Source organism: Zalophus californianus, chromosome 3, assembly GCF_009762305.2.
Source record: "Zalophus californianus isolate mZalCal1 chromosome 3, mZalCal1.pri.v2, whole genome shotgun sequence".
Lineage (NCBI taxonomy): Eukaryota > Metazoa > Chordata > Mammalia > Carnivora > Otariidae > Zalophus > Zalophus californianus.
Genome location: NC_045597.1, coordinates 179570897 through 179583077, shown reverse-complemented (window position 1 = coordinate 179583077; position 12181 = coordinate 179570897). Strand labels below are relative to the sequence as shown.

Sequence of the window (12181 nt, the reverse complement as noted above, 5' to 3'; positions counted from 1 at the left end):
GGAGGTAAGAACAGGAAGCAGGAAAGGGAAGACAGCCACTAAAGGGTACCCTGTCAAGCCAGCTCCCACTGTGAGTATCTGGAGCTTAATTCTGCTGGGGAAACTCTGAGAGCAAGGAGAAAACATGTGCCCCAGAATTCACTTGCCTGAGGAGGGATGAGGGAGCTGGGGTATGACTACACCAGCTCTCATCAGTCCTTGGTTGAGGGCTACTCCTGGGGGCATTAATTCCTCTATACTCCAGGCAGCAAAGGAGACTCTCCTTGTAGGAGAAAGTTCTCAGGGATGGAAATGTGGGTGCTGGCACTCCTATGACAAAAAAAATCTGCTTTTACATGATTATATTTTATGGCAAAGTTTCCTAACTGGTCTGCTGCAGCCCACTGGTGGGCCATAATGGGCTGAGAAATATTGCTTCTCTCAGCTCTTTTACAAATGAGTAGGGGCTGGGGCAGATGCAACGTAAGGACTAGTCACTAGCTGCGAGCAGCCTTATTGGGGCCGCAGAGCTTATATGGTCAAGAAAATAACGGCCCCTGAAGATGTCCACATCCGCATCCTAAGAACCCATGAATATCTTACTTTACATACCTGCAAAAGGGACTTTGCAGATGTGATTAAGTTACAGATTTTGAGATAAGGACGGTATCCTGGATTATCGAGGAGGGCCCAGTGCAATCATGGGGTCCTTGTAAGGGGGAAGCAGGAGGGTCAGAGTCAGAGTTAGAGGAAATGTGAGCTTGGAGTGAGGTGGCCATGAGGCAAGGAATGCAGGCATCTTCCAGAAGCTGGAAAAGGCAAGGAAACGAATTCTCCCCTACAGCCTTCAGAGAAATATAGCTTTGGATTTTAGCTTAATTTACCCCATGGCATTGGGTAAATGATTTGGACCTTCATGGTCTATATTAGCACCGTTATTGTAAAATGGAAGTAGAAAAACAAGGAAATTGCAAAATATTGCTGCTCCACAAAGTTAAGAGCAGAAAAACATTTTTCAAATTCCTTACATAAAAGAAAAAAAAGTGTTAAGACACAAGAGTCTGGGATGCTCTGACCTACCTCCCATCTTGTTTAGGACTGATTCCGTTTTGCGCTGGAGTGTAGATGCTTGACAAGCCTTGGTGACAGCCAGCTGACACAGACACCAACCACAGTACCAATCACTCCACCAGCTGGGATAAGCTCTGGGACACGAAACACTCTGTAGGTTTGCATGAGCAATGGCAAAGACATGGGATTCTGAACCCCGGAAGCCCCAAGTTTTTCTCTTTTGGTGGGCAACTCGAATAACTACATTTAAAGAAAGCTAAAACTCTTAAAAGCAACTATGAATAATCCCTGGGGAGCATAACAGACATGCACCTTATTGCATAAAGTAGAGTTTAAGCACAGTATTAAAACACCAAAAATCCAACGAGACAAGAAAATATACGAGGAAGTGGGATGAATTTATTATGTTAACTACAAAATCTATATGATTATTCCTTCTTTACTCGTATCTTGCTGAAACAAAATTCAAGCAAGCAATAGGACAAGACATGGTTTTATACTCGCAATAAAGTCCTTGAAGAGAAAAAAGCTACTCTTTTTGAAAAAAAACCCTTTCATAAACACAGATATTAACAGAAGGAAAGCATTTTCTCAGTGATAAAATGTTTCTAAAGAACAACTCAAATTGTCAAGGATAATTAACGCTTAATATGATGTAAAGTCATCCAGCCAACACATTTTGCAAATTGCATTTTTCAAGGACAATGGTCTATAAAAATTGCACTTCTGAGAATCGGTCTTAGAGAATTAATCCAAAATATAGCAAAGGCTAGATGATGAAGATTTTAATTGCCACATGATCTATAGTAGCAAAATATTCCACCCAAATATCCACTGATGAAAGAATTCTTAAGAAAATTATGGTAGAGGGGCACCTGGGTGGCTCAGTGGATTAAGCAACCGACTCTTGATCTCAGCTCAGGTCTCCATCTCAGGGTTGTGAGTTCAAACCCCACGTTGGGCTCCATACTGGGTCTGGAGCCTACTTTATTTTTTTTTTTAAAGATTTTATTTTTATTTATTTGAGAGAGAATGAGAGATAGAGAGCACGAGAGGGAAGAGGGTCAGAGGGAGAAGCAGACTCCCTGCTGAGCAGGGAGCCCGATGCGGGACTCGATCCCGGGACTCCAGGATCATGACCTGAGCCGAAGGCAGTCGCTTAACCAACTGAACCACCCAGGCGCCCTGGAGCCTACTTTAAAAAAAAAAAATTATGTGAGAGTAATTGGATAAAATGTTAATCAGCCATTTAAAATCACTTATTCCTGGGGCGTAGGTGGTTAAGTGTCTGCCTTCGGCTCAGGTCATGATCCTAGGGTCCTGGGACGGAGCCCTGTGGCAGGCTCCCTGCTCAGCGGGGAGTGTGCTTCTCCCTCCACCTCTCCCCTCCCCTCTGCTCATGCTCTCTCTCTTGCACTCTCTATCTCTCTCTCAAATAAATAAATAGAATCTTAAAAAAAAACATAAAATCATTTATTCATTCAAAAATATTTTTTGAGTGTCTACTATGTGCTAGGTGCTATTCTAGCCATTGTGATAAGGCAGGGAACAAAACACAAAAACCTTATCCTCCACAGACTTATGTGAATATGAGGAGGGACAGACAGTAAACAAAACAGCTAGTTAAATATATGACATGTGTATGCAGGGCTGGCTTCTCAGGTTTGTGACAGGGCCCTGTACTTATTAGGGCCTCCCACCTGCTTTAATGCTCTGCTGGCAAACTTCTTGAAATTCATTTTTTTTAAAAAGGTTTTATTTATTTATTTGAGAGAGAGAGCCAGAGCGGGGAGAGGCAGAGGGGGAGGAAGAAAGAATCTGAGCAGACTCTGCACTGAGCACAGAGCCTGATGTGGGGCCCTAACCCCCTACCACGAACGAGATCATGCCCTGAGCAGAAACCAAGAGTCGGAAGCTTAACCGACTGAGCGACCCAGGCGCCCTAAGCTTCTTGAAATTCTTAATAATTTTTTAACAAGTGTTCCACATTTTCAGTTTGCATTGGGTCCCGACAACTGTAGCTACAGAACGAAATTCAGCAGGGTAAGAAGGACAGGAAGTGGGGAGGAGGTTGCAATTTTGGATTGGATGGTCAGCATCAAGCATCACTCTTACTATATTTGAACAAGGAAATGAAGGATGTCCTGATTATAAAAAGTATTAATATCATGGAAAAATGCTTATTCCATAGTTGTTAAATTAATGATTGCTCTTGACTAAAACATGTAAGCTGGAGTTTTTGGATTTAGGACAAAAGCCCTGGAAGCCTCCTTGGAAACTGATCTCAGTCCCCCGCTCCCCACATCAGCGAGTACTGTCAGCCTCCTGTTCACGTACAGAATCCAAGCAGTCCCAGAGAATCTGAGCACCTTCCTCTCTCTAGTTTGCTAATCAGAGCCACCTACCCAGGTTACCTGTTTCTAAACTTGCCTTCTAATCTATTCTTCACCCAGCAGCTATAGTGATTCTGTTGAAACCTAAAGCAGATCCTGTACTTCTCTGCTCGAAACCCTTCAATGGCTTCTCATTTCATTCTAATTAAAAGCCAAAAATCATTAAAATGGTGTGCAAGACCCTACATGATCAGCTCTACTCTGACACCTACTGTGACCTCATCTCCTACCCCCTCCCCTACCTCACTCTGCTCCTGCCATTGGCTTCCTTGCTGTTCCCGGAACACATCAAGTATGCTCTTACCTCAGGACCTTTGAACGTGCTCTTTACTTTGCTTGGGGCACTCTTGGAGTACCACATGGTTCTGTCCCCCACTTCCTTAATGTCTTTGCTCAAATATCACTTTATCTGATGGGCTTGCCTGGTCTCTTCATTTAAAATAGCAAGCTACCTGTTTGACACCACAGTATTCCCTGTCCTCCTCTCCTGCTATATTTTATTCCATAGCAGTTTCCACTTCCTATCATGTTATATATTTATTTATTATTGCCTGTGTCTCTCTATCATACACACACACACATACACACACACACACACACACACACACACACACACACACACTAGAGGGCAAGCATTTTGTCTGTTTTCTTTACTGTGTGGTTTACATTGTCAACCTGAAAAACACTGTCTGGTCCATAATAGACACCATAAATAGTAATTTAGATGAATAAATCAAATTAAAGTGAAGCAAAGTACATATATTAGTATTACAACTATGTAAAACATATGCCTAAGTGAATAATAAATTTAGGGATGGCAATAGCTGTGCTAAAGTACTGGGTTATAGGTGATTTTAAAATTGTCTTTCCAGGGCACCTGGGTGGCTCAGTTGTTCAGTGTCTGCCTTTGACTCAGGTCATGATCTCAGGGTCCTAGGATCGAGCCCCACAACAGGCTCCCTGCTCAGCGGGAGGCCTGCTTCTCCCTCTCCCACTCCCCCTGCTTGTGTTCCCTCTCTTGCTGTGTGTCTCTGTCAAATAAATAAATAAAATATTTTTTAAAAATTGTCTTTCCTGGGGTACCTGGATGGCTCAGTGGGTAGAGCATTCGACTCTTGATCTTGGGGTTGTAAGTTTGAGCCCCATGTTGGGTGTAGAGATTACTTAAAAACAACAAAAAAAATCTTTTAAAAAAATAATAAAATTCTCTTTCCTGAATTTTCTTTGAAGTAGTTGAACAATTTCTATACATTTTTAAAAATTACTATTATCTGCACATTGTAAAAAGTATTAAGATACTCTAATGGAATAAATACTAAATCAAATGTTTTTTTGGAAAGTTTTCCAAATCTTGCTTACTGGATTTTACTTGAAGTGATATAAATGCACAGTAAGCAGATATGTCTTAATCCTAAGGAATGTTAGTGGCCTTGTGATTGCAAGTTCCCACGAATTGACCACATTTAAAAAAAATAAACTTTTCATTTTAGAAAAGTTTTCGATTTACAGAAAAATTACGATAACATAGAGAGTTCCCATATACTCCTTACTCAGTTTCCCCTATTATTCACATCTTATGTTAATAGGCCACATTTATCATAACTAATGAACCAATATTGATACATGGTAACACTAAAGTCCACGCTTTATTCAAATTTCCTTAGTTTTCGCCTAACGTCTTTTTTTTTTTAAAGATTTATTTATTTGACAGAGAGAGACAGTGAGAGAGGGAACACAAGCAAAGGGGGTGTGAGAGGGAGAAGCTGATCACGTGTACCCTTGATATGTATGGAGAGTGGCACTTTCTGTGATAGTCCTCTCAGAAACCTGTAGCCCCAGGGGGACTCAGCTCCCGGGGTCAGTGGGAGCCCGATGGGGGGCTCGATCCCAAGACTAGGGATCATGACCTGAGCCAGAGGCAGACCCTTAACTGCTGAGCCACCCAGGCGCCCCCGTTTTCGCCTAATGTCTTTGTTGTTGTTCTTGTTCCAGTCTCGCGTTCAGGATCTCCCCTCACATTTAGTCGTCCTGGCTCCTTACGTTCCTTTTGGCTGTGACAGTTTCTCAGGCTGTCCCTGTTTTTGATTACCTTGACAGTCTGGGGAGGTCCTGGTCAGGTGTTTTGTAGAATATCCTTTTACTGGGATTTGTCTGATGTTGTCCCGTGCTTAAACTGGGGCTACAGGTTTCTGAGAGGACTATCACAGAAAGTGCCGTTCTCCATACATATCAAGGGTACACGTGATCAGCTTGACTTACCACTATGGAAGTTAACTTTGATCACCTGGTTGAGAGAGTTTTCATCATGAATTATTTTTATTTACCAAAAAAGAAACGATAATTTCTCTAGAAAAAGAATCTTTTGGATCTTTTTAAAGATTTTTAAAAATTTATTCACTTATTTATTTATGCTTTATTTATTTTAGAGAGAAACAGAGAGCGTGCGCGCATGCTCAGGAGCAAGTGGGGGAGGGGTGAGGGAGAGAGGGAGAAGCAGCAGCAGACTTCACGCTGAGCCCCAAGCCTGAAGACCTTGAGATAATGACCTGAGCCGAAATCAAGAGTCAGATGCTTAACCCACTGAGCTACCCAGGCGCCCCAGAAAAAGCATCTTCTGAATCACTGCAGATTGGGCCTGTTTGGTTAGCTTCTTTTCTTACCATGTACTAGGCACTGTTTAAAGCTGAACAAATATTAACTCATTCAGACCCTACAACAACTCTCTGAAGTAAAGAACACTCTCTCATTTTACAGGAGAGAAAACTGAGGCACAGAAAGGTTAAGTAACTTTTCCAGAACTACACAGCTAGTAAGTAGCTACTAGTGTTCTTAACCACTAGACCATACTGTCTCTACACAATGGGAGAAAACTTATCACCATAAATGGAATACATTAATTCTTTTAGAAGTTATATCTTTGCAGGATAGAGCAATGAGATCTAGTGCCTAAAGTAACTTTTTAATTGATACGTACCACTCCCAAGCTCAACCTCTCATGGACACTCCTGCCCTATGCTGACCTTTGACCATCCAGCTGTCTACAGAATTGAGCCCATCCCTCCTAGTACAGCATTCTCAGTTTCCCCTGACACTGTCCTACACACTGCATGCTCTCTCTGAAGCAGGCCACCTGCCATGCCCTCAACACACCGCTTTTCCTGCTGCTGCCTTGAATGTCTTTCTCTCTGAATTTTTCCAAACCCTCTACAATTCACTGACCATGAGTCTGTGGAAACTTCTTACCTCCCCAGAGCAGAAATAACTTCTCTCTCCTCTTTATTCCCACCAGACCTTGTCCCTGGACCACAAACTTGCCTCATTCTGCCTCCAAGTTTTGCACAAATGTTTAATATCCTCTATTAAAGTCTTAGTTTCTGAAGGCCAGGTACCTTAGCACACAGCAATTAACGCCTGCCAGAGTAGGACCTCAATAAATGTCTAATTGAATCAACACAGTTTCTATTTTTAAATGTCAACTTTTTGATTGACTCATTTACTACTTGCTTCCGAGTGGCATTATCTGACTATACATTATTCTTCCAATATTACCAATGAGACTTCACTTTGTCCTCGTATTTTATACAGGGCTTTATTTATTATGACTAACAGATCAATAACACGTGGTTAGATTCCTAGGTCAGGGCTCCTCCTTGTCTTTCTGACTGAGATGCTAAATGTGTCTCTATCTTTGAAATAGTGGAAGACCTGGGTTAGAACCACTCTGTCGCTACTGGCTTGTCACCTTGGGCTGGTGACACAAACCTGGGCTTCTCTCATAGGGCATTTGTGAGGACTGTTGAGGTCAGGAATAGAAATGCCTGACAGAAACAATATTGAGTGTTAATAGAGATCGGGAACTCTGTGTGTTATGTGTAGAATATATTCAATCTTCACAACAGACTTAGGTCACTACTCATTCCCATTTTAAAGTTTGGAAAACTGAGGCACAGAGAAGCTAACTAGCATATCTAATGCTACAGAGGAGGTGAGGAGGAGACCTAGCATTTGGACCCAGGACAATTAACCCTAAAACAAAACATTCTCTCTCTTTAGATAGTTGATGGAGGAAATATATATAAAAGATTACCCGAGACCACTGGTGTCTTTCATTTACTCAAAAAGAGTCTTCAAAAAGAAAACAATTCAGCCAATATTGAGTACCTAATATATTCAAGGCTTGAGCAGGATTCATGAGCAAAGCCAATTCAGACCCTGATGTGAATATTGAGTTCCTCGTTTCTGACTTAAGAATCCCTTTCAACACAGTTTTTACCACAAGGAAAGCCTAATTCCTACACGAATGACCAAGCTTCACTACTTACTGCTGCAGGCGACACTGTGAGCACTGGGCCTTACAGCTTATTAGGGCGGATGCCCGTGGCCTGCGGCACCCAAACTCACACTCTTCAGGCATGTCATGGCTCCTCACTGCACTCTCAAAAACCCCCATGTGACACCTTTTTGAGTCCTAAAAATGAGTGACTGGCCCTAGGATATAAATGATTGGAGATGCTAGGTCCCTTTAAAAGCCATCCACACACATAGAGTAAATTCCAGCATTGCTAACTGAATCCTGGCAATTGTTTATGATCCCACCAATAGAAAGTACGGACCTCTCAAAGAGGGCGCTAGGGTCCTGAAGCGACCATGAGCTGTAGAAAAAATGCTGGTAGCTACTAAATAATTACTTCTGTTTACCAAGGCTATCTTTGCTTGTACCAATTAAAAGCTGGGAAATGTTTTTGCTTTTGGTTTCCCCATAACTAAATCTGTGACTTTGGTGGAGACCTGTGATTCTCCAGCAGGGGTAAGTATACCCCCCAGGGTGGGTTTACCCCCCCCCCCATATCACCACCAGGGAAAGGGTTGCTACTGACATCAAGTGGGTAGAGGCCAGGGATGTCATTAAACATCTGACAATGCACAGATCAGCACAACAAAGAATTATCCAGCTCAAGATGTCAATAGTGCTGAGGCTGAGAAACTCCGCTTTAGCCCCATGCTCCATTTCTCCATTCTTCCATCGAAAGCTGAGAATCCATAATCGAGTGAAAATTCAAAATCTTCAATTGTTTTGCCCAGTGCAGACATGTGGACTTTCAGAACTCTTTTTCCATCCCCTTTTGGCACGGAAGCTGCATATGCCCTAGGAACTGGGTGGGTAGGAAGGGCAAGACATAAATACACACTAGCTCTCCTATTTTTGTGCTTCTTTTCCCCCCATGCGCCGTTTCTAAATGTTTCCTACATCAGCTTTATGTCTCTTCTCAGTAAGGGCCAATCAAGGCTTAAGTAGAAAAGCGGCGCCTGGGTGGCTCAGTCAGTTAAGCATCTGTCTTCAGCTCAGGTTATGCTTCCAGGGTCCTGGGGTGAACCTGAGTTGGGCTCCCTGCTCAGTGGGGAGTCTGCTTCTCCTTCTGTCTCTCCCCCTGCTCGTTCTCATTCTCTCTTAAATAAATAAAATCTTAAAAAAAATAAATAAAAAATTTTAAAAGGGATTCATTAGAAGAAGCCAGTTTAAAACTGCACATAAAATGCATGATTCCAGGCTCTTCACAATCATACAGCTCAAGGAAAGAAAGAGGACAGCCAGCCAGTTCCTTCACTGGGAAGTTGGTCTGCATAACTCTGTAATATTCCAAGGCCAGATGAGGACCTTCTCCTGATGTGCATCACCTTGCCCCCTGCTCGGCACAGCCCCTATCACAGAATGACATATTTTAAGAAGAAAGAGTATTACCCCAAATCATATTTATAAAATTTGAAACTAGGAGATGGAAAGCTAAAGGGGTCTCTAATGAGTTTTCCCTAAGATCCCTCACACTTAAGACATCTATCACATTCACTATTCAACAATAAAAAGTAAATTTACTTTCAAATGTCATAGAAACTTACTAGTTGTGTATGACAATTCCTGCACTGGTGGCTTCTCCGTTTCTTTCTGTCCTTTCCCTTCAGCTGCTTTCCCGTTCATTCATCCTTTCCACAAACATTCTCTGGAGCATCTTACTGCCTTCTGCAGAGAACCCGGAGAAAAAGTGGAAACATTCCCATCTCATGGAAATCCAGAGAACCATCCTCTCCTCTCCCTTGCTGTGGTTCTCTCTTCATGGGGGGGACGTCCAACCTAGAGAAAAACAAGGGAACAGAACTTTGTGGTTAGGAATATCTGAACAGCACCTTTTGGATGGTCCCCCAAAATCACTAGTCCTGTATTCTACTGGGTGTTCCTTCAAAAAGTGCTGCTTCTTGCTAACCTGCCCAGTGGGGGCTTCCATTCGTTTTAAAAAAATCAGGAAGATCTGTCCTAGGGTACTCACGGAATTTTTGGCTCTCTACATTTGCGTATTAAAAGTTTAAGGGGAGGAAGGTGGTGAATGGTGCCAGGGGCTAGTTTAAGCCGGACTTTGAAACTGCGTAAACCTGTCTGACAATAACATTTCCCCCTGCTGCCTCTGTAAACGCCTGCGCACCAACGAAATAGCTACCTCCTCCCTTGTGGTCAGCGCCAGAAAATCAGCCAGACCTGGCTATGAGTCTGTGTCTTCGTGTCTCCTTAAATCTCAGCAGGAAATATTTCAAGGGGAAAGAAAGATACTGTTTAGCTCCAAAATTTCCTCCAGATGGTGAAATGAAAATGCCAGCCCTCCGCTTCCAGCCTGCAGGGTTACCTGGGCTTTGCTAAATGCAAGTGGAAAGTGTAAATGGCTGGGTGATCGCTGGCTTTCGCCCTTGGACGGAGAAATGACATCACGATTTTCACGAAGGACAGGAACCCGCGCTGCCGCCGCCGCTGCCCAGGCTGCTGCTGCCCCTCCCTGCGCGGGTCCCGCATTACATCACCGGTGAGCTCTTGCTGGTGGGGGGAGAGGAGGCTCCGCCAGGGACTGGGCCCCAGACCAAGGGCAGTAAACGCGGAACAACAAGGATAAAGGGGAGGAGGGCGAGGGAGAGGAACAAGGAAAAAGCAGCACCAGGCAGGATTCCGTCCACCACCCCCTGCCTGTTTGCCGGGGAGGAGGAGGGTGTGTGTGCATGGGCTCCACATCCTTGAGCAGCCGCACCCCAAATTTCGTTCCCGCACCGCCCCCCCAGCATCCCTCCACTTCCAATTCCAAGTCCCACAAAAACCGACATCCAAAGGGGCCAGGACAGTGGCCTTGAGAGGCTCAAGGGGGACGGCAGAGAGACGCCAGGGGACTGGGAGGGACCCAGGCGCCCGCGCCTTGGGGCAGCGGGGGGGGGGGGGGGGCGGGGGGAGGCGGTCGACGCTGCGCCCCCGCCCGGCCCAGCTAGCGGTGCCTCCCCCGCCAGGCGACAGCAGCCCGAGGTGGGGGGAGGCAGAAGCGCCTCCTCCCCGGCGGGAGCCGAGGCGGCGCCCGTGGGGGAGGAAGGCGCCTCACCTTGCCCCCGATGAGGGGCGGATCATGCCATGGCAGCGCCGGCGAGCGACAGCGGCGGCGGCGAGCGGAGCCCAAGCAGCAGCCCCGGGAGCTCGACAGGAGCCGGGGTCCCCGCGGCGGGAGCCCGGGACAGCGGGGACGCGGGAGCTCGGAGCGCCGCGGTGACGGTCCCCGGCCTCCCTCCGCTCGAGGACTACGAGTGCAAAATCTGCTACAACTACTTCGACGCGGACCGGCGCGCGCCCAAGCTGCTGGCGTGCCTGCACACCTTCTGCCAGGAGTGCCTGAGCCAGCTGCAGCTCCGCGCCGCCGCCGCCGCCGCCGCCTCTGCCAGCGCCGCGCCTGAGCGCCCGCTGCGCCCGCCGCCCTGGCACGGCCCACTCGGCGCCATCGCGTGCCCCGTGTGCCGCCACCGCACGCCGCTGCCCGACAGCCGCGTGCACGGCCTGCCCAACAACACCAAGCTCGCCGAGGCCTTCCCGCTGGCCCTGCGCGCCGCGCACGACCCGCTGCCCCAGGACCGCCTCCCGCCGCTGCCGGCGCGCCGCTCCGCGCCCGCCGCCGCCCCGCCGCCCGCCCCGGCCTCGGCCCCGCGGCCGCCGCCCGCCGAGGACGCCGCCCACGGGTCCCGTGCCCGTGCCGGCCTGCGCGCCCCGGGCGCCTACGAGAGCTGCCAGAACTGCAAGCGCGCCGCGCTCACCGCCGGCTGCGTCTGCGTCGTGTTCTCCTTCCTCTCCATGGTGGTGCTGCTCTTCACCGGCCTCATCTTCGTCAACCACTACGGCGGCGGCGGCGGGGGACCTCCCGGCGGCGGGGCGCCCCCTGGCGCTGCCCCGGCAACCGGGTCGCCCTCGCCTTCGCCCGTGGGGCCCATCTGCCTGTCGGTGGCCAGCATCCTGGCGCTCTTCTCGGTCGTCGTCACTTGGGTCATCTGCTGGCTCAAGTACCGGCCCGAGGGCGCGGCCGCCGCCTCCGCTGGGGGCGGCGGGGGTGGCCCGAGGGCGCGGGCGGCGGCGGGCGGCGGCACGCGGAGGAGCGACACGTAGCGCGGCCGCAAGCCGGACCTCCGCCAGCACCTCCGCCAGCACCTCCGCCAGGACCTCCAGCCCCGCGCCGCCAGAGAGCAGGGGGTCTCCGGCTCCGCGGGCTCGAGCTTCGCCTTCTCCGTGCGTCCCCCGGACGCCCGGCCACCGCCGGCCCGGGGTGTTGCGCCTCTCCGGCCTCCCACGCCCCGCCTGTCCCGCGCGGGGTCGGAGAGGGCAACCGAGGAGGCGGGGATGCTGCTGGGGCGTCCCGTCTCCACAGACTGTGCAAGGTCAACCGGCGCTTCACGCA

At 47.9% G+C, this 12181-nt stretch overlaps 1 protein-coding gene across 5 annotated transcripts in view; it reads right to left on the bottom strand.

The window, feature by feature from the left end:
* The window catches only part of SGPP2 (sphingosine-1-phosphate phosphatase 2), a 175326-nt gene extending 165111 nt beyond the window's left edge, over positions 1-10215 (bottom strand). Inside the window, exons 1-3 of one of the 5 annotated variants that reach the window (XM_027590575.2) lie at positions 10115-10215; positions 9932-9998; positions 9339-9570 (exon numbers count right to left, since the gene is read on the bottom strand). The gene's annotated coding sequence lies outside the window, so the exon portion shown is untranslated. Of the gene's footprint in view, positions 1-9338; positions 9571-9763; positions 9868-9931; positions 10088-10114 lie in introns of those variants that run through there. The other 4 variants (XM_027590574.2, XM_027590573.2, XM_027590572.2 and 1 more) reach the window with 4 other exon arrangements.
* Positions 10216-12181: the final 1966 nt, after the last annotated feature.